This window comes from Mesoplodon mirus (assembly GCF_964341445.2).
Source record: "Mesoplodon mirus genome assembly, chromosome: 6".
Lineage (NCBI taxonomy): Eukaryota > Metazoa > Chordata > Mammalia > Artiodactyla > Ziphiidae > Mesoplodon > Mesoplodon mirus.
The window spans coordinates 85951057-85972141 of NC_138982.1; the positions used below are offsets into that span (position 1 = coordinate 85951057).

At 34.8% G+C, this 21085-nt stretch overlaps 1 protein-coding gene across 3 annotated transcripts in view; it reads left to right on the plus strand.

Annotated features, from left to right (window-relative positions):
* The first annotated feature begins 939 nt into the window (after positions 1-939).
* The window catches only part of ZBTB20 (zinc finger and BTB domain containing 20), an 825027-nt gene continuing 804881 nt past the window's right edge, over positions 940-21085 (plus strand). For all 3 annotated transcript variants that reach the window (XM_082624273.1, XM_082624270.1, XM_082624272.1), the window contains exons 1-2: positions 940-1000; positions 2992-3086. The gene's annotated coding sequence lies outside the window, so the exon portion shown is untranslated. The remainder of the gene's footprint in view (positions 1001-2991; positions 3087-21085) is intronic.

Consider the following 21085-nt stretch of genomic DNA (forward strand, 5'->3'; position numbering starts at 1 on the left):
AAGCCTGACCCAGCGTGGCCTTGAGCGCCGCCGCCTCGCCAGACCCTCTCTCCCGCTTTCCCTCCCACCGCCCGGGATCCAGCTTCCCTCCTGCCGCCTCAGCCGTCAGCGACAGCGACACGCTCTCCTCCCCTCCCGCGGCTCCCCGCACCAGGTCGCCGCGCCAGACAGCGAGCAACCGCCGCCTCCGATGGGGCATCCCGACTCCATAGGCCTAAAGCGCTCCAGACACCTGCCTCTCACTGGCCACCGCCGCTGCCCCTCACCCGGCAGCCCCCTCGGCAATTGGCCCCCGGCCGGCTCTCGTCATCCTCGGCCTCGCCTCGAGTCCCGCCTCCGTCGCCAGGTCATTTAAGTTTATCACAAATAAATAAATAAAGGAGGAAATAGAAATGCGTAGAAAGTAAAAGCAGTTAGGAGGGGGCGGGGGCCTGGAGAAAAAAGGGGGGCGCGGCGGAGGTTAGACAACCAAACTTGATCGTGTCTGTGTTGACCAATCACGACTCACTCTAGTCCGGTCTGACGGGCTCTCTCAACCAATAGCCTCCCACCTCTCGGATCACTGAACAACGAGATATGACTGACCTCTCCAGAGTGGACGAAGGTGCGGCGGGGTGAGGGGGGGAGCGGAGAGACTGCTGACCAATCGCCTGTTAACAGTTCTCTGAGCGAACTTTCCGTGCTCCAATGGGTGTCTGAGGTAGCGGATTGGGCCTCTTCTAGCCCAATCGGAGCTGGTAGAGATGAGGGAAGAGGCAGATGGGGGCGGGGACAGGTGAGGGGAGGAGGAAGAGTGTATTTTGTTTATGGGCGGCAACCTCATGAGGGGCGTCCCATTCTTATTGGCTCACTGCAGCCAAGAGTGGCGTGAGGGCAACCCAATAGCAGGAAAAGATAGAGGGTTCGCGGCGTGAGGCGCCCAATGTGGGCCTTCTGCCGAAGAAGTAGGGGCGGGGGGAAGTTTAGGAGTTGAGGAAAGAAGATTAAAGAGCGCGAGGAGGTAACGCCAAAAACTCTAATTTGTTGTGGGGCGGGCTGGAGGGAGGGGTGTGTGCGTGCTGTGGGGGACGGGGCGTCTGAGAGGCGCTTGGGGTGGGGGGCGGTGGGACGGGAAAGGAGGGGCGCGGGGTGGGGTTGGGGGAGCGAGTTAGAGTGGCGAGCCCGCGGGCTGTTGGCCGGCCGAGCGCGCGCCCCCTCCCCCGGGTGCCCCCCCCCCCGGCGGCCCCTTCCCCCGAGCGCCCCTCCTTGCGCCGGGCGGCGGCGGTGGCCTCGCCTGACCCGGCGCGGAGGGAGGGAACGCGGGAGGGTCCCGGGTTCCAGGATCGGGCGGGGCGTCCCGCAGCTGGAAACGTGTCTTCTGCCTTCTTTCTACTCCCCGCGCCTGGAGCTGCCGCTACCAAGAAGAGGAGCTGAGGGGGACTAGCCGGGGCTCAGGAGCTACTAGAGGCGCCCGCTTGTCTTCCGCCCCCTCCCTCCTCGCCCTTCCCCGCTTGCCGTGGCTCTGGCGGTATCTGGAGCGTCTTCAGAGAACTGGGGGGCGGGAGGGGTCCTGGCCCAGAGCCGCTGGACGCCCCTCCAGACGCCGGAGCTACCGGCCGCCGCCTGCTTCGCTGCTACGACTGTAGAGAAGGGGGCATGGGAAGGGAAGACAGCTTTCCTTCTTTCTCTCCTCCTTTGGGCCCCTTTGGAAACATTAAAAAATGTTTACGCTTTTTCCATAGCTGAGAGAAAACGGTTGGAAGCTTTTTGAAAGTTTAAAAGAAATGCACTCTTTTACATTGTTTAATGCATTATTGTCCGTGTGGCTTTCTGGTCTTCTCCCACCATCCGCCCCACGCCCTGCCCTCCTAAAGCTGTTAGCCTTTTTAAGGATGCTGAAGAGGCAGGAGGCAGGGATTTTCTAAAAGTTGTATTGATAAACACTTGTACAAACATATGCTAGGCACACACATAAACGATAAACATTCGCGAAAAACACAATATGGCGTACAGAGCTACACTAACGAGCGCGGTAATCCGCTGATCTCTTAACCCAACCCAGCTGAATGGGGTCAGTAGCAGGATGACAGTTCTCCAGTAAAAATCCGAATGAAACAGGAAGTAATTTGGAAGCAGCCCGTGGGTAAAGTACTGTCCTCACATCAGCATTGGCTCAAGCTAAGTTGAATTTGTGAATCTTCGAGTCATGTGAAAATTGTCTTAACTGCTTCTTACCATTGAAAATACCAAAATGTTGCTCAAGTGGAATTTTCTCACTGTGTGGTCGTGTAAATTTCAGCTAAGAAAATTCAGAGACCACTCATTCCCCCAGTGTTTTCAAGCAAGCTCTGTTCTAAAGTTAGTATTCTTGTTGCTATTGAAAGTTTTAAAACATGAATTATAAGGACCGTTTTGTAAATACATTCTCTAGCTTTACACATTGAATAATCAGTTACCATCGACAAATTCATAAATGGTTTACTTTCCTACCTGTTGCTCCTAATCCCATACACCCTTTGCTGTTGCTTGGGAATCGTTAAAATACACCCTTCTACCCCATCACACCCCCACGTATAAATTTGACCAGTCCAGTTTTGGCTACGATTTGCATTTCTGTATTTCTTGGAAAAGAACAACAGCAAGAACAATTTACATTGTTTGTTTTTTTAATGCCCTTGTTTGCTCTTTGTCATTCTTAATCAGAATGTATCAAAGTTGATGCACATATAGTGCATGGTAATACCATTCACTGTGCCCTCTTGGAAGTAGTCTTCTTTCAAGAAAGTTTTTGGTATTGTCCTTGAAGAATTGCTGATGTTACTCATTGCTTAGTGCTCAAGGTTTAATTCTCAAGGTTGGGGATGTGATTTCCATTGAGCTCAATTTTAGAGGGCTTTAGCCTTGAGCATACATCATGCTCAGTGAGGAGAAGGAAAAAAGTGAGTTTTCTAGAAATATAATTATCTGCTCAGTGAGTCCAGCAGTTGGGTATTTTTGGTTTTGTGATTTCAGATCTCACAGACCAGTGGAATAAAGACCTTTTGCATATGAAGATCAGGTGACAAGTTAACTGGCTACCAGCCTCCAAAGCAATACGCCCTTTCATGGTGAGGTCCCAATTTTAACAGACTAAAGAAAGAAGTTTAAGACTAAAAATTGTCAAATTTTATCCATTTTTAGGAAGAACTCTATGCTTACCTGTTTAGTTCATTTAAGATGGCAGTATTTTGAAATAACTACTATACCAAGAAAATACAGGTATAGTAAATGTGTACACTCGCTACTAGCAACTAGCTACTGAAAGACAATATGAGTTTAAGTGGAGTACTAGAGGAAAGAACAACTTACATGTGACGGTTGTAATTTTGGTGTGTGTGTGTGTGGTAGGGGGAGGAGGGGTATTGTTCAGAACGACTAGTTGATGTGATGCCAGTGTCCTAAGTAAAGTCAGGAAGTTTTTGAGACCCATACATATACAGTTGCTCTTGCTGTCAAATTAACACGACTTTGACTACTTGGTATAGGAATAAAATCCAAGGAAAAAGCCATTTTAAATGAATTGCTTTTATCTCAGTAGTCAGTCTTCAGAAGACTTTCCAACCAAATTGTAACTCCTAGAAAAAATTAGGTCATTTTAGAAGAACAATAAAAGATACAACTAAGTTCCTATAAAGGATCTAAAATTTATAAACTAATTACAAATTATTTGAGATATCTTAGAATAAGTGGTAAGAAGAGATTCTTTAAAACATTTGGAATACAGAAGTGGAGCTTGATGGGCTCTGATTTATTCTCTGAAATAATTTTTTTGTCTGAAATGGATTTTTAAATTCATCAAACTGTTCTAGACACTGTTCTAGATACTTGGGATGTAAAAGTGAACAAGGGAAAATTACCTACCCATGTGGAGTTTACATTCTAATGTCGCATACACTTTGGGTACTTCAGATTGCTAGAAGAAGGTATTTTTGGATGAAACTTTAAAACCTAGCTGTTTTCTCATTTGGGGGAATATGATTTAAAAAAGCTTAGAGAAGTTCGAGAGGCAGGGAGATTTTACCAACTGCCAATGATAAGAAAGGAAGAGCTTACTGTATTATTTGTACCCCTTGTTATTGTCATGAAATATTCTCCATACATTTCAGTAGGTCTTTTTAACAGATAGGGGTTTTATTTTTCGTAATTTTAAGCTTGCCTTTGAAATAAATAAAATGTTATTTTATATTAAAAAATTCTGTGTCTTGGAATTTACTGTAAAATTCCTGTGGAGCTTTTGTCTTGTTAGCAAATTGTGGTAAACATAAGCTAGAATATCTTAATTTGTTTAGTTAGAATTTGTTTTAAGAATATGTCTGAAAAATCAAGTGCCTAAATCTTTTACAGTTGTGGTTTTATCAAGAGAAGGTGGAAATTTGTAATTAATTTATAGGTGACTTTAAAAAGAGAAAAAGAGAGAGGCCTGCAAAAAATGCTTTGTTATTTAAACCTTTCAAACTACAAAAGCATTTGATTGGCACTTCTCTGATTTAATAGACCATTTGTAATGCAAGAGGAACATTACAGAGTATTTTAGTATTACTTTAATCATTTAGTCTGTAGGTGTAAAAATCCTAGGTTTCTAACTGAAGGAAACTTGGTGCCTGGTTAAGGGAGTATATGATTTTGAAGCTAAGTTTGTTGCTTCAAGTAATGGGTGTCACACCTTTCCAAAATCTAGTTCATAGTTCTCAAATAACACGTTCTTATTTTTGTTATTTTTCTCTATCACAGTGAGTTTTATTTTGTTAGTCAAATATGAGTTCAGTTCTTAAGTAGCATGATTTTTTTTTTTTTACACACAATCCTCCTACCTACAGTCTTCCCATCGCCTGCTGTAAAAGGGCTTGAATCTATACCTACACTAGATCTCTATGCTAATTTGTAGCATAATCAATTCTTCTAGAAAGGGTACATATTAATGCACTTTAGAGAACTTTGAGATTGCCTGTGGCTGTTTAAGTATGGACCACGCAGCGACTGAAAGCTACAAATAGGAAGATTTAGCACAAAAAGCAGAGACTGTAACTAATAGAATATATTGTTTTAGCTGAAATCTTTTTTAAAAAGCAAAGTGGAAGAATGGTTAATAGAATGTTAAAAATTAAGAACTTTTCCTAATTCTAGTAAGGATGGTTGATCAATGTGTCCTTATGTGCATGTAAGTATGTATTTATATATGATCAGTTTTTGAATAAAGACATATTTCATTACTGGATAAATGATTCCAGTGCTGCCTTGTGTTCCTTGACATGGAAGGCATTCAAAGTTCCCAGGTGATTTTGTTTAACATACTCTGTTACTAACCAAACCTTTGCTCCGAGCAACATAGAAATACAAGCTAATTAAATCTTTGTAAATTTTGTAATAATTTTGGATTAAAATTTATTTTGGGAAGTTTTTTTAAAGCGTGATTACTAAGCAGCACATAAAATGAATGAAATCTAAAGTGAAGAGCTGTTAGAACCCTGGATCCACGTAATAAGATAGTTGAGAGTTTCAAAAGGGGTATTCATAGAGTAAAAGATAAAATCTTGACATGTCAAATTTCTATAGTAATAAAATAAAAACTAATTAATATACATATTTTTAAGGTAAGTGTAAGTATGTGTACAGTGCATTTTAAGTCAAAATTTGGGGTGTTATTGGCTAGACACAGTCATTTCTTTGCCAGAGATACTAGACTGTATGAAGGCTAACCATCTGTCAAGTGATAGAGACAAAGAAAGGTTTAATATACTAGCCCAAATTTTCCACAAACTTGTTTTGAATTGTATTGTCATTTTGTTTTGGCCTTCATATTCTGTGTTGAATATGCACTGGGTCAGTCACCCCACTTAGTTTTATGAACAGACTATTCAAGGTTTAGATAAGGTTACTGTCGCAGCTGATGTGATCTAGAGGCAAGATAAAATGTTTTGAATTTGCTTTCATGTAATGTTTAAAAACTCACAAGTGGACCACCCATTAGCAGTTATACAAGTGACTTCAAGCACACTTATTTTCACCTACCCATTCTGAATTTTGGGTGTCTTAATTCTTTTACTTTATATATTCAAGCCTCATAATTCAAACCCATTCCTGAGCTATTTGTGGGGGGGGGGGGATGGAGGGAAGTAGCAACGGGAATCCAGATTGCCTGTTTTAGGTACAATATGGTGTGATGTGAAATTGAAACAGCAGATTGGTAAGAAACTTTAGTTTCAAACAAATATAAACTAGTTTATTTAGTGAAGTCATACACAAAACAGGAGTCTCTATTGACAAGACAACTTTTTTTTTCCAGTAACTTCCACATCATGAAGTCACCATTGTTCTTTGGGCCAGCAGACTGTTTCTAAGGCATCATATAAGAAAAAGAAGCCCTAATATTGCTGATTTTAATGATATTCTTAGATGTGGTAGGCCAAGGAATTATTTATAGCAGTGCTAATTATATCAATAAAAATAGCAATATTAATACTGTGAGTGTCAAAATCCATTCTTGACAGTATGAGGTAAACAGAACTATAGTCAAACAAAGCAGCCAGCCTGTCTCTACTGTCAGCTCATGAATATGCACTTAAGGAAAAATATACACATAGTTTAGAGAATTAAGTGTGTTGATTTAATCTCTTTTTCAATTACTTTTGACCTTTTTTAAAAAAAAGATGTTCATTATTTTAAATTCAAACAATATTAAAAAGACTTGGATTTTTAGTTTTGAAATTATTGGCAACCATTTTCTTACTGACTGTCATTAGTAGGTTTCTAGAGACTTATTTATTTATATATGGTTAAGTACTTTATAAATTATCAGAAATTCATTTTCTTTGTACCCCCATTTTTGGGACACAAATTACCATCACAAAAGCAACCTCTAACAATTTACAAAATGAAACAATACAAAACAAAACAAACCCTACCACTACCATACATGTACACACAACCATAAATCTCTGGCTTCCTTTAGGCATTAAAAGAATATCCTTTTCCATGGTTTTGATTTAAGAAAGAGCATAAATTTTCTTTGTAGTTGTTTTTACTTCTAGTCAGTTTTTACAGTTTTATGTTATTTTAAACTTATTTTCCTAGGAATATAAAATCCAGTAAGTAGAAGTCATTAAATCCAATGTTTTTTAGCTTGAGGGGACATCTAACTTATCAGCCAATCCCTCATATATTTGATTTAATTCTTTCATTTTATTACACATTGTCAAAAATTTCAGATGTAGAGATTGGAAATATTGTTTTTGGTATACCGTTACAAGCAACTAGTTGTATGATCTTAAGCATTTCACATAATTTGTTTGGATCTCTGCCTTAGCTTCCTTCATCTTCAGGGTCCCTTTCAGCTCTAATAATATGAGTATCTTTCTTTTGATACTTGAGTCTTTATTTTAGCTTCAGATAACATGACTGGATGTGATGTGCAGGGGGCACCAGGAAAGAGTATATGTAAAATATTTGACTTTGCTTTTTACTTCCAGTCCTGGATAAAAGTTTCATTTTAATGATACTTGCTTTCAAACATAGCATAGTAGTACAAGAGCCACAATATTAAGTACTGATAATCTTTTATAGTTGGTAACTATAATGTCTATTAGTTTACATAAATTTTTACCAGCTCACCTTCACTCATGTAGATATATTGGTAATAGAATTTATAAACATGATTCTTTGCATTTTACTCTGCATAAAGTTGCTTAACTGGAGAAAGCAGGTAATAATAGAATGAATTAACTCAGAGTTGTTTTCTCATTCTATAAAATATATGGATAGATAGATTTATTCGAAGAAAAAGGTAAACTTGGTTTATGTGCCTAATTTTTAAAGCAAAAAATAAATATACTTCGAGTAATCAGGAGCCATCTCCATATAGATCTTATAAAACTGGTGGTTTTTAACTGCTGCATTTGATTTTTGATCCTACATTATATCCATCCAGGGATAGATTTACATAGGAGGACTGATCAGATATACAAAGAAAGTTGACTCTGTTTTGTTGAAGAATAGTGGGAAGAATCTGAAACAAACTGCATGCAATTTGTACCTACTTGTAGGTATTTATTTAATGATGACTTCAAAATTTTCATTTAGAATTTCACTCTCAGTTTCTTTTTAATTGACTCACATTCCTTTTTCTAGTATGAATGGTAGTGAGAGGCTCAAAACCGTCAAATCCTTTACCTAGTCACAAATGGAAACAGCTATCTGGAGAAAGCTGTATAATCCTTGGTTCCTTCCCCTTCCATACACATATCCATCGTTCTTGATACTGCTCATAACATTTTATAGATTACCTCATAGACGGAATATACAACAAATGTGACAGTATATTAGATAATGCTAAGCTATTTGGGAGAAATGGCAAGAAAAATTTTAGATCAACCATAGGGCAAAAAAGGTGGTATGAGTGCTTCAATGCATGCAACTAAGGGGAAAAAAACATTCTAAGAGATATTTAGAAGGGAAGCTGATTTTAGACTATAAGTTAACTGAAACCCAGCACATGTACTGAGGAATTAATGTAGATCCTTTTCTAAAGGCATTGGTACCAAAAAGACTGGCAAAATTATTGGTTGTAAGCATAGTGAAAGAAAATAAAATACATTCTGTTTTTGTACTAAGCAACAGTAGCCAACATGTATGAGCACTTAACTCTGTACCAGACATTGGTTATATCTGAATTTTTTTCAGTTAATTTCATAATCCTATGAGATAGGCACTTTTATTATGTCATTTTAAAAGATAAGCTAAGGCTCAGAAAGGTTAAGTAACCTATTCAAAGTCACACAGGTAGTATATAACAGTTAGGAATTCAAACTCAAGTCCAATTCTAGAAAACCTAAGCTCTTAATCACCACCTCATCATGCCTCTCTTCTGGGACCATTTTCACTTAGTACTCGCCCTGATTAGTACTGGTAATTTTATTTCAAGAAAGGCATAGTGGATTTGGAGAAGGTTCCAGAGAAAGGCACAAAGTGAAAGAGCTTAAGTGGGAGGAATGGTTGCTATGGTAAAGTTTGTTTTTAAAATTTCACTCTTCAGTCTAGAAGTACAACTCCTGTGAGGGAATTTATCTGAAGGTTTTAACAGGATGGACTGGATAGCCACTGCCTGATTTGGTTGGATGGACAACAGTGGAGCTGGGTAACAGATGTCAAAGCAGATGGAGGAAATCATGAGTAGGAGCAGGTCAAAGGGAGCTTTAGATACTGGCAGTACTGGGAAGGCAGAGGTCAGAAAGGAGACCTAAATCTAACAGGTTGAGTAACCAAGAATCGGGATCATGCAGAAAAAAAGGGTGAGGCAGAACAGAAACAGAATATATTCAAAACTTTGGTAAATCCTACTGACTTTGGAAGGCCCTGACATTTATTGTTTGTTGTTTACACCCTTAGATTTGTTTCAGAACCAACAGCTGGCTTAAATAGGGGCCACCTAGAGTCTGGGATACAAAGACTGCTATGGTTTTGGCACAAAAAACATGATCATCAATACTAACTTAGAATTAGGCAGTAAGTTTAGATGCATTAAAAAGAAATGCAATTTAGCACAGAAACCTATGTGATAAACCTGAGAATAGCTGTCATTTATTGAGTACCTGCTGTGCACCATTCAATTCTGAAATCACTGTTTCTGGGGGGCATTTATAGTACAAGTTACCGTCTGCTGTCCAGTTTTCAAATATAAGAAAACATCTGCTAGCTTTTCTGAGGATTTGATGGGTAAAACAAATTATACCTTAATTTTATTTCATTTCATTTTGTAATTTAGCATTTGATATCTCCTCTTCCTACATTCATGGAGCCAGGCTCTACCAGGCTTAAGGTGGAATAGAGTGTAGACTTTTCTTATGTAAACTTTTCCTTCAATTGTCGCTATACTGAAAGAAAGGTTCAATTTTATTTGATAGGATAAATGCATTTCTATCAGAGTAATCGGTTCAAATGATCAGCCCAGGTAAAGTCAGTGTACATGAGTTTGGATTATATTTATGATTGCCAGCATGAGTTAATGAAAAGGGAATTATATAAGCTTTTAAAGTGAATTTTTGTTATTTCAAATAATTTTAATGACATCAAACCAAATACAAACAGATGTGTATGCCATGTATACATACTCATACCCTTTTTCTACAAGGTACTGGAGACTTCAAAAGTTTTTAAGAGATAATATTCATTGTTGAGCTATATTATGTATATATATAGAGGTGGGGAAGAGTTGGATTGTCTGAATGGAGTCAAAGAATAATAGAAGAACTATACTATCACTTATGTGTCTTCAGTTTTCCTTATTACAATATCTCTGATATTTCCTTCAGACTCGTATTTCTAGTGCATTAGGAAATATAATAATCATTTTGTATGTTTCAAATTGATACATCACTAATACAATATACTGTGAAGTTAGAAAGATAACCAACATTCAGTTTACGCATGACACCTTTCCCCTTTAGGTTTATTGTCACTGGTACTCTTTTGTTCTCGTTCTTTGGACATCTGGTGGTATCTAGTCTTTTTAACAACTATGTTGTTTGCATCCTCCCTTCCCTTCATATCTCACCCTTAGAGAAATATCTTTGAAAACTCACCCTCTCAATAATCTTTCTTGTTCTAGCAAAGGGTTGAGAACAAGGCAATATTATGTTGAAGGGGTGATTTGAGCTGAAAAGTGAACAGGATTCCAGACCTTTCTGATTCAGGTATTTCACATAACAGTCTCAACAGTTGTTATAAAGTGAATTGCTAGAGTGTATAAAAGCCAAAAATAAATGGTTGCTGTTTTTCTGTAATTTTGTGTTATGCATACCTCTGTTTCTATCTATTATTTGTGTAATGATGAATTTTATTATGCAAAAATGGGTGCATTCATTCTTTGACATTCATCACCCAGGAAAGATAGCATTCAGAATTATACTACACTGAACTGCAGATCCTTAAGGGCAGTACCATATTTTATTAATCTTTGAAGCCTTAGTGCTTAGCACAGTACCTGGCACACTGTAGGATTCAATGTTGATTAGACTCTTTTGTAGCTGTCCTAGAAAGATTACTTTGATTCTTGCTTACTAGGCTATTCATTCCTTATTTTCTTTTGACTGGTTCAAATTTAGCATTGTTACAATCATTAATACCTACTACAGGGTTTCTGTGTACTTTTCTAAGACCCAAACATTTTTACACATGCTCATGATCTTTTATCCTTTTAGATACTTAATGAAATTCTGTCATGGCAGAAGTTCCAATAAAAAATTATATTTACCGTGATTCAGAAAAGAAATATATCAGTTATCGCCCATCAGTGGTAAAGCAAATCTACTACAATCAATTCAGGATATTGTATTGAATAGAGTACACAGAATTACATTACCTAGTGATTCAAGGGTGAAATCCAAATTTCATATCCTATATGATTCCTATCTGGACCGTAGGACAAACAGTCCAGAGTATTTTTTTTTTGCACTTAATAGATTGTAATGAGATTTTGAGCATTTTATATGAGCTTCCTAATTCTTAAAAAGATAAGTTCATAAAATTTCACACAATTAAAAAACAGAGCTTTAGATTACCTTATTATCTAAGTTGTTTAGAAGTCAGTCCAATGAAACACTTTAATGTTATTGACATTATATCCTTAGCTCTTATAGAAAGCAAAAACGGTAATTGGGCTGTGGACAATATGGAGGGTAATGTCATGTAAACCACTGTGTAGGGTGCATGTTTCTTTCCTATATAACAGTTGACATGCTTTTTCATATTTATAAGACCTGCTAGTTAGACAGTGGGAGACTTACATGATCTGCCAAAATCATAGTTTGTCTCTCTACTACTAAGTGAAGCTATAGCAAATTGATTTGAAGTTGTTTCCAAAACAAAAGATAATTATGTCCTGGGATAATTAAAACTGGGGTCTCATTAAAGCGTACTTCAAGTGTTTAGTAGCTATGATATATTTTGGAATTTGTATCTAAGAACATAGAGCATATTGTTGTTTTTGTATATTCAAGAATATGCTTTCTGAGGAAAGTATTGATTCTTGGAAATAATGATAATGAACTCCCAGACAACCCCAGACCCACATACTTCTCCCCTTTCTCAATATTTTTAAAATTAAGGATTCTGAAAACAAGGTGACCTATGTATGGCCATCTTCCCCTTCACTTACAATTCCTGACTGTCTTTCTGAATCAAATCGCTACTGAGATCTGTGAACAATTGCTGTGACACCTTGGGCAGAGAAACACTGCTTTGAAAACTTCTACCATCAATTGGGCAAGCAACTAGAGAATAGTACTGAAGTGCAGGGATGAAGATCAGAAAACAGTAGACATTGTAAAGAAGAGCTTGGGCTTCAGAGGTCTGTGAGCTAGTATGGGAGAAAGTTAATATCTGCCTATTTTATGTATCCAAGTCTCCCCAACAGGCTAAAACGTCAGAGTAGCTGAATGTGCTGGCTGATTTTTCTCTGAGGCTGAAAAGAAATTCAGAGATAGGGCAACAGTGATCTACCTCCTCATGCCTTGGCAGGGAACTGGTAGACTGTCTACATTTCTTTTCTCCAAGTGTTATACTTCTGCCATTTAGGATACTCTAACAACCAGACCAGAGTCCCAGTGAGTTATCAATGAAAAATAACAATCCATCAAAGGGGAGCCAGTAGTGAGGGAGAGAGGAAGATCAGGCAGGAAAATTAGAGTACATACTCCAAGCAACTAGTACTATTGGCAAAAATAAATGAAGCCTGAATTTTGAAATATATTAAGAGCACTTAAGGACATTCAAACAAAGAACAAAAAAGAATTTCAGATACTAAGAAAAACATATCTCAATTGAGCGGCTCAGTGGAAAAATCGGAGGAGAACATGGTCACTGTTGAAACATGAGTCAGTGAACTGAAAGACCAAGTGCAAGAAATATATCAAAGTACATAGCACAAATAAAACATAATGAAAATATTGAATAAAAAGGATGAGTCTTGGAGGATAGTTTAGAAATCAAAATGTGAATAATAGGAATTATAGAGGGAGAAATAAGAACAGAAGGAGGAGAGGTATAATTAAATAATAGAAGAAAATTTCTTTGAGTGTAAGAAAGATCAGAGTCTGTGGATTGAAAGGGTTTATTGATTTATGGTCTTGATTGAAAGAAAAGACACAGTTCTGAACTCTAAAAATAAATTGAAACATAAACTCCCAAGTAGAAAGAACAAGTTTCTCCTATAAAGAGGAGGAATATCAAAGTATCAAAGGACTTCCTATTTGTAACACAGGAAGCAAGAAGATAGTGGAATGACATCTACAAACTGCAAAAGGAAAATGACTACAGTCCAAGAATCTCAATGCCCAGAAAGTTGTCATTTGCCAGCCAAGGTGAAAGAAATACATTTAGGGAAAACCAAGAACTCAGAACATATAATTATTATTCCCCATCCAAGAAAATGCCTGAGGATAGATTATAAGCAAACAACAAATGAACCAGGACAAAGATTTCAAGATGAAAAGGGAAGGAAATAGTGGTAAATAATGAGCATTTGTATATAATTGTGTGTGTGTGTGAGTGTGTGTTGTGTGTATAATATCATTTAAGAAATAAAGATAGATGGCTAGTAAATGTGTAATAAAATAGACAATTTCAGACTTTTGAAATAAAAGGATCATACTTATGTAAAGAAAATTTTTAATGTACTAAAACTGTCTTATCAACACTTAGTTGATGGAGGGAGTAGACAGGAGGAATGTAAAAAAGGAGGAAAATAAGTGGTGGGAGATGAGAGGAGGAAGAAAAGAGGAGAAAAGTGAATGTATCCTAAAGATCTCATTTAGGAGAAAGGAGTGGGGGATAGAACCTCTTGGTGGGGGAAAAATTGTCTTAGAAAGATAGATATATTAAAATATATATATACATCTGTTAATTAGAGTAGAGAAAGGGAAGGTTAGCATGATAGAACATCATGTAGAACTTTCATAGCAGCAAGGAGAAAATAAAATGCAGAGCCACTTGATAAAAAAATATGGAAAAGGGAAATAAGGAAACAATAATGTAAGATTAAAATAAATATAAGTAATTGGAAGATATACAATTAGGCACATTATTACATTTAATGTAATGGACTAAATTCTCCCATTAAGAAAACAGATGTCAGATTGAATTTAAAAACATAAGCCACTCAAATTATATTACAAGAAAAACACCTGTGTCAAAATAATAAAGAAATGTTGTTTGTAAAATGGTGGACATAAAAGACATCAGGCAAAAGCAAACAAAAGGAAAACAGAGAAACATGAGTGACAGCATTGATATCAAAAAGGGGCACTGTAATGATGAAAGGCATAGTTTATGAAGAGAATAACCACATAACTGTATACAGCAGGCTTATTTATAGTAGATAAGTATGTTAAGTAAAAACTATTGGAAAAGTCTAGACAGCTCTGTTAAACACATGCAAACAATGACTAAGAGAAATGGAATACTATAACTCAGAAGCAATATATTTGTAGAATCTGATATTCTTGAAATATTTTTAAACATCTCTGTGCTTGGCCACAAAGAAACTTTATAAATTTTAGAAAGCAGAGATTTTACAAGCACATCCTCTGATTATAAGCTAGTATAATTAGAATTTTAGAAGTTTTTCTAAAAGGTGACAAAAAATTATTAATTATTTAGAAATTAAAGAGAACACTCCTAGATAACTCTTGGATAAAGAGGAAGTCATTTGGAAAACAATGAAAAGGAGAATATTTTATGTAAAAACCTATTGAAAACAGGTAAAGAGATTGTCGGAGTAGAGTTGATAGCCTTAAAGGCCTTCATTATTAAGATGGAAAACAAAGGATTATCTAGTAACTTTAAAAATTAGAATAAACACTAATATAAGAGAGAATAAAATGAAATTAATTTTTTAAAATATGAAATTAATGAAATGGAAAACAAAATGTAATAAAAAATCAATCTAAAAGCTGGCTCTTTCAAAAGACTTAATATAATACATAAACTCCTTGGGAAGATGAAAAAGCAAAAAAGAAAATGCGGCCAGTAATTCCACTCTGAAGTGGAAGAGAATTGAAAGCATATGTTCACTTAAAACTTGTACACAAATGTTCATAGCAGCAGTATTCATTATAGCCAAAAAGTGGAAGAAACTCAAATCAAAGAAACTCTCCATCAACTAATAAATGGATAAATAAAAATGTGGTGTATGCATACAATAGAGTATTATTCAGCTATGAAAAGAAATGACGTACTGATACATGCTACAACATGGGTGAAACATGAAAACACTATGCTAAGTGAAAGATGTCAGACACAAAAAGCCACATATTGTAAGGTTCCATTTATGTGTGATGTCCAAAATAGGCAAATCCATAGAGACAGAAAGTAGATTAGTGGCTGTCAGTGCTGGAGGAAGGGAAGATGGGGAGTGACTGTTTAATGGGTATAGGATTTCCTTGTTCTGGAACTAGATAGTTGGTGATGTTTATACAACCTTTTGAATGTACTAAAAGCAACCACAGCGTATACTCTAAAATGGTTAAAATGGTGAAGTTTATGTTATATGAATTTTATGCTAATAATAATAATAATAAAGTTTACAAACAAGAATTTGAGCAAAAATAGATACTAGTTAGGGATGAAAAAGTTGACAAAACTGAAAGGTAAAAAAAGAAATCTAATGAAACTCTGGAAATAAATTTGAAACCCCTGAGAAACAGAACATCATATGGTCAAATGCAAATTATAAATATCGGCCTAAGAAGAAGTAGAAAACAGATACCTATTAGTACTGAAGAAATTGGAAAACTAACCACATGTGATCGCTTAAACTTAAAGAAATAACTAATTTTGATATAATTTAAATTATGCTAGGCCATTGAAAAATAATGAAATATTTTCTAATTTCATTTAATATCTAACTCTGATAAAAATTGTACAGAAATAAATTATAGTTCAATCTCACTTATGAAAGAAATACAAAATTTCTATATAAAATGCAGATTAGCAAATAGTATCAGCATGAATTAAAAGAGTAATATACTAGGACCTAGAATTTTCCTTTTTTCTTTTTAAGTAGGAATTCAAGCATGATTCAACAACAGGAAATATATCAATATTGTTCATTACATCACCAAGTTAAAGGGAAAAATTATACATTCGTCTTCAGTAAGATTGCTTAAATATAATATTTTCATTCACAGCCAACAGAAAATATAATCTGAAATAGTTAAATCTTAAAAATTCAATTAATATCAGATACTAGACAAGTAATTATTTATCACAATTATTTAACATTAAGTAGGGAGCTTTAGCAAATATAATAGTCAAAGATATAAATAACACTAACATTTGTAGAGACTAACTTAACATGTCTTTTGGCTGATACCAGACCTAAAAATTTTAGAACTCTAATTTAAAAATCTAGAAAAATTAGTAAGATAAATTAAAAAGGTAGTTGGATAGAAAATAATTAGATGAAAATTGATAACTTTTCTCTGGAAGTAATAGACATCTAGGAACCATTTCTCCCAACAGGAAAAAATTATTTAATTTTCCATAGAAACACAAATTATAAAATGCTTATTAATAAAATTACCAAGAATAATATAGGACCTGTATGTAAAGAAGAGGTACTATTTAAAGACATAAAACAAGATCTGATTAAAGGATGCACAAATTATGTTTTTGTATGGGAAAACAATAGCAAAATGTTAATTTTCCCAAAGTTAATACATTTATTTAATACAATTCCAATTAAATTTTTAGCAGGGATTTTTTTTTCTTTTTTGAGCTAGACAATGTTATTTTTAAATTACATAGAAGATTAAATGCTAAAAACAGGCAAGAAAATATGAAAAAGAACAGTGAAGAGGGATTTGCATTATACATAGTAGAACATATTACAAAGCCAGCTAATCAAAATAATATGGTAATAGCATAGGAATAAATAAATAGATCCATTAAATAGATTAGAGACTCCCGAAGCAGGTGACAATTTAGTTTGAAAATCATGAATCATTTAATTAATAGAATTGTCATAAAAGATTATTTTGTGGAAAAAAATGGAAGTATATTCTCATTTCGCACATTATACAAAAATCATTTAAGATGAAATGCTTAAATGAAAACAAAACAAAAAACTTGCCAAAAAAAATCTAGGAGACTATAAGATTTTTTAACAATAGTGGAAATGCAAAAAGTTTAAAATGATTTTTGTTGATTGCATAAAAATAAAAAAACCTTTTATATAAAAATAAAAGTTATTAGAAAAATATAGATTTGGAAAAGTATTTATAGTTTTACTTTTATTAACATGAAAGGTTAATATCCAAGAGCTCTTAGACAATGCTAAGAAAAAAGTTATGAAACAACCAATGTAAATGGAAAAGATGATTCACAGTTAAGCAAATTCTATTGGTTAACATAAGAGAAGATACTCAGATTCACTAGGGAAATGCAAGTTTAAGTAACAGTGATGTAATGTGTCTTAGCATTTAAAATTTCTGTTAGTCTGATGGGTTTAATATTTATTGCCAGTGGTGATGTGGCAAAAAGGGACTCTTGTTACTGGTGGAAATGTGCTATGCTTTAACTTTTTTGAAATGCAGTCTGGTAACACCTATTATATCCTTTGATTGAACAATTTTATTCTTGGGAATATATCCCATAGAAATACAAGTGTTGATATTTAAGGGCATATGTATTTTTTGGTTTCAAAGTTGTTACAGCTTTTTTGTAGTAGTAAAACTGGGGGGGAGAAGTAATTCCATTAATAAGATAATGCTAATAAATAATGGAAATTCATAGCATGGATTATAATGAAGTTATTAAAAGGTGTGAATTAAAGATATCTCAGGTGATCTGGAGGAATTTCTGGAGTTATTGATAGTGAGAAGAGCAAGTTATAGAAAAGTGTGTGTTGATGTTACATTTTTATAAAATAATAACCAAAATCCCTGAATATGTATTTTGTATGTAAATATCTATATGTGTATATCTGCTTTATAGTAGAGTTACTTATTTGCGAAGGGAGAATATGGAAGGGTGCATACTATGTTGTGAAAATGGATTGCTTTGAATGGGAGGAAATATAGAGGGAGAGAAGCAGAGAGCCAAGCAATAAAAGGAAAAGAAAAATTGCACTAAAAACATGTTCAAAATCCTACTTATGCTTTTTAATAAAATTAAGTACATTTGGCTGTATATGTATTAAGAAGTCAAATTAAAGTGTTTAAAAATATTATGGCTACTTTTGATGGTAATGATTTCATATTTTTCAATATTGGTACCAAGGGATTTTTTATTCCTTTACATTTGCTGTTTATTTAATTTTGTATCACATGCTACTAGAATTTTCTACATGTTCTAAAAAATCTTTAGATAATTGTCTAGCATTTCAGGCCAAATAAACTTAATGATTTATAGTTTGAGATCAAATCAAATTACATGGATCATTCCCATGTCAGGGCTGACATGCAGCTGATATCCCTTAGTAAAAGTTAGGTGGTATGTTTCACTTTGTTCAGTGTTCATTTTCTTTGATTGGTACCTTCTGTGTCAGTTATAAAATATTTCTAATATTACCCCTGTCACTTCACAAATTAATTATAACAACAATTATGAATGAATGGAAGACTTGCACATAGAAGTTGCTTAATAAATAAATACTTGCTGATTGACATAATAGATTTTAAGTACAGTAATGATTTTACCAAGGTAATAAAGTGTAGAAATGAAAGCATTCAAGGGTGTTTAAAAATAAGACTAGAAGTCATGATTTCAGGCAAACCACCATTTGACTCCTGTGTCTCAGAATCTTAATCTTTAAAATAGTGTATTTTCATCACTTATTTCATGCAGTCTTTGAGGATCAAGTGAAGTAATAAATGTTTAAGTGCTTTGAAAAACATAATTCATTGTGCAAAGAATGTTGATAAAAATCTGAAGGCAGCCATTTTTTACACTTAATGGACATATTTTGTAGATATATACATATATGTATTTCAAGTTGCATGTTTGATATTAAGCCTCTTGACATATCAGTAATAGAATGTATTACTGATGAAGCTATCAAAGCCTCAAATGGACAAAACTGGGATCTATGGAAGGTGTGAATACATTTAATTGCTTAAAGTTTAAAATGAGTCTCCAGAATTTCTTTATTTTGCTGGTCATTGAGGCGAATTCTTTATTTAGGTATATCTCCTGATGTCCTCTGTTCTAGTATAGAGATATTAATGTTTTGTGGGAAGTCTGGGCCTTCATCTCATCTGGACACGATAATAACGTTGTGTTGTGTTTTGACTTAATAAATGGCCTTGGACAGCTAAACACAGTGGTGTAATCTGTTGTTATATTTCATTAGAAATCCTCTCCTTGTAATTTATAGCTGCAGTTAATAGTGACTATAGCATGAATACTTTAAATAGTAAAATCTTTATCATCTTTTAGTAACCAGACACCAGATGTGCCATTGGCTGATTTTGGGTGTGTGTGTGACTATCAGGAAATACCTACATTATGATTTGTTGGTTGAAACTAAGACTACAAAAGAGTAAAAACATTTACATTATTTTATTAAAGAAACAGTTATCTTAATACTATAGAGACTATACTGTACTATTAAAGATACCTAGATTCTGTTTTGAAAAAATGGAATGGATGGACTTGTTTCTCTAAGTCTTAATAAATTATACCTGACTCTTTACAAGAATACATTCTCATTTTAAAATTTTCTTGCCCCAATAATTTGGCTTTGACTTTTGCATAAATATTCTCTCTATTTTACTAGTCTAATTTCCTTCAGTTAGTTTCTCTGCTATTCTTCCAGTAGTGGAGACAATGTTATAAGAAAGTTGAAAAGATAGATCTTAAAAGACATCAATCTCTCTCTGCATTTTTTTAAATAGACCTTATTCAAGGCTAGTAGTAAAAACTACCTGAATTAGTTCTTTTTGATATCTTATATTTCACTTAATGAAGTCATTCTAATCAATATATTTGCATTTTCTATTTGCGTTTTGATTATCTTATCAAATATGAAATTAACAGCAATTGTAACAGATATATTTTTAAAAATATCTCTTCACCTTTGTCTAGCAATACTAGTGTTACTAGAGCAGAAGGAGTTTTTAGAATACTCTGTATGCATACTTAGATGTATATGTCATTGCCAGTCATCTTTTAATTCTGTTCTTCTCTGTCTCCATTCAAGAAAATTTCTAACCACCAAAGATTACTCGCCCAAATGCAAGTTGCAGTTTGATAGGAAGTTGCAAGGAAATCTTCAAGTAATCTGTTAATCTCAGTCTTAAGAAACCAAAGTGATCATCTCTTAATTCTTTATTCTAAATTAAATTTTTTTATTGGAGTATATTTGATTTACACTGTTGTGTTAGTTTCTGCTATACAGCAAAGTAAGTCAGTTATACATATACATATATCCACCCTTCTTTAGATTCTGTTCCCATATAGGTCATTACAGAGTATTGAATATCATACCTTAATTCTTAATTCTTAATTCTTAATATTCTTTCAGTTTCTTCTTTCTAAGGAAAAAAGTTTCTTTCACTTCTAAGTAAATCCTGAATCCCAGTATCTTTTATCAGTATCTTCCTCTTCACTTTGGAATGGACTGAAACAAAATCATCATTTCTTTTTTTTTCTTAAATTGAAGTATAGTTGATTTACAGTGTTCTGTTAGTTTCAGGTGTACAGCAAAGTGATTCAGGTATACATACGCACACATATATTCAATATATAAACGTATAATTTTTTTTCATATTCTTTTCCATCATGGGTTATTAATACTTCCCTGTGCTATACAGTAGGTCCTTGTTGTTTATCTATTTTATATATAGCAGTGTAGCTGTTAATCCCAAACTCCTAATTTGTCCCTCCTTCCTTTCCCCTTTGCTAACCATAAATTTGTTTTCTATGTCTGTGAGTCTGTTTTGTAAATAAGTTAATTTGTATCATTTTTTTAGATCCCACATATAAATGATACCAAATCATTATTTCTTAACACTGTAATCAACTTTCCAAAATATGGCACCTATTATCCCATTCAGTGGTCAGGTTAGTTTACTTA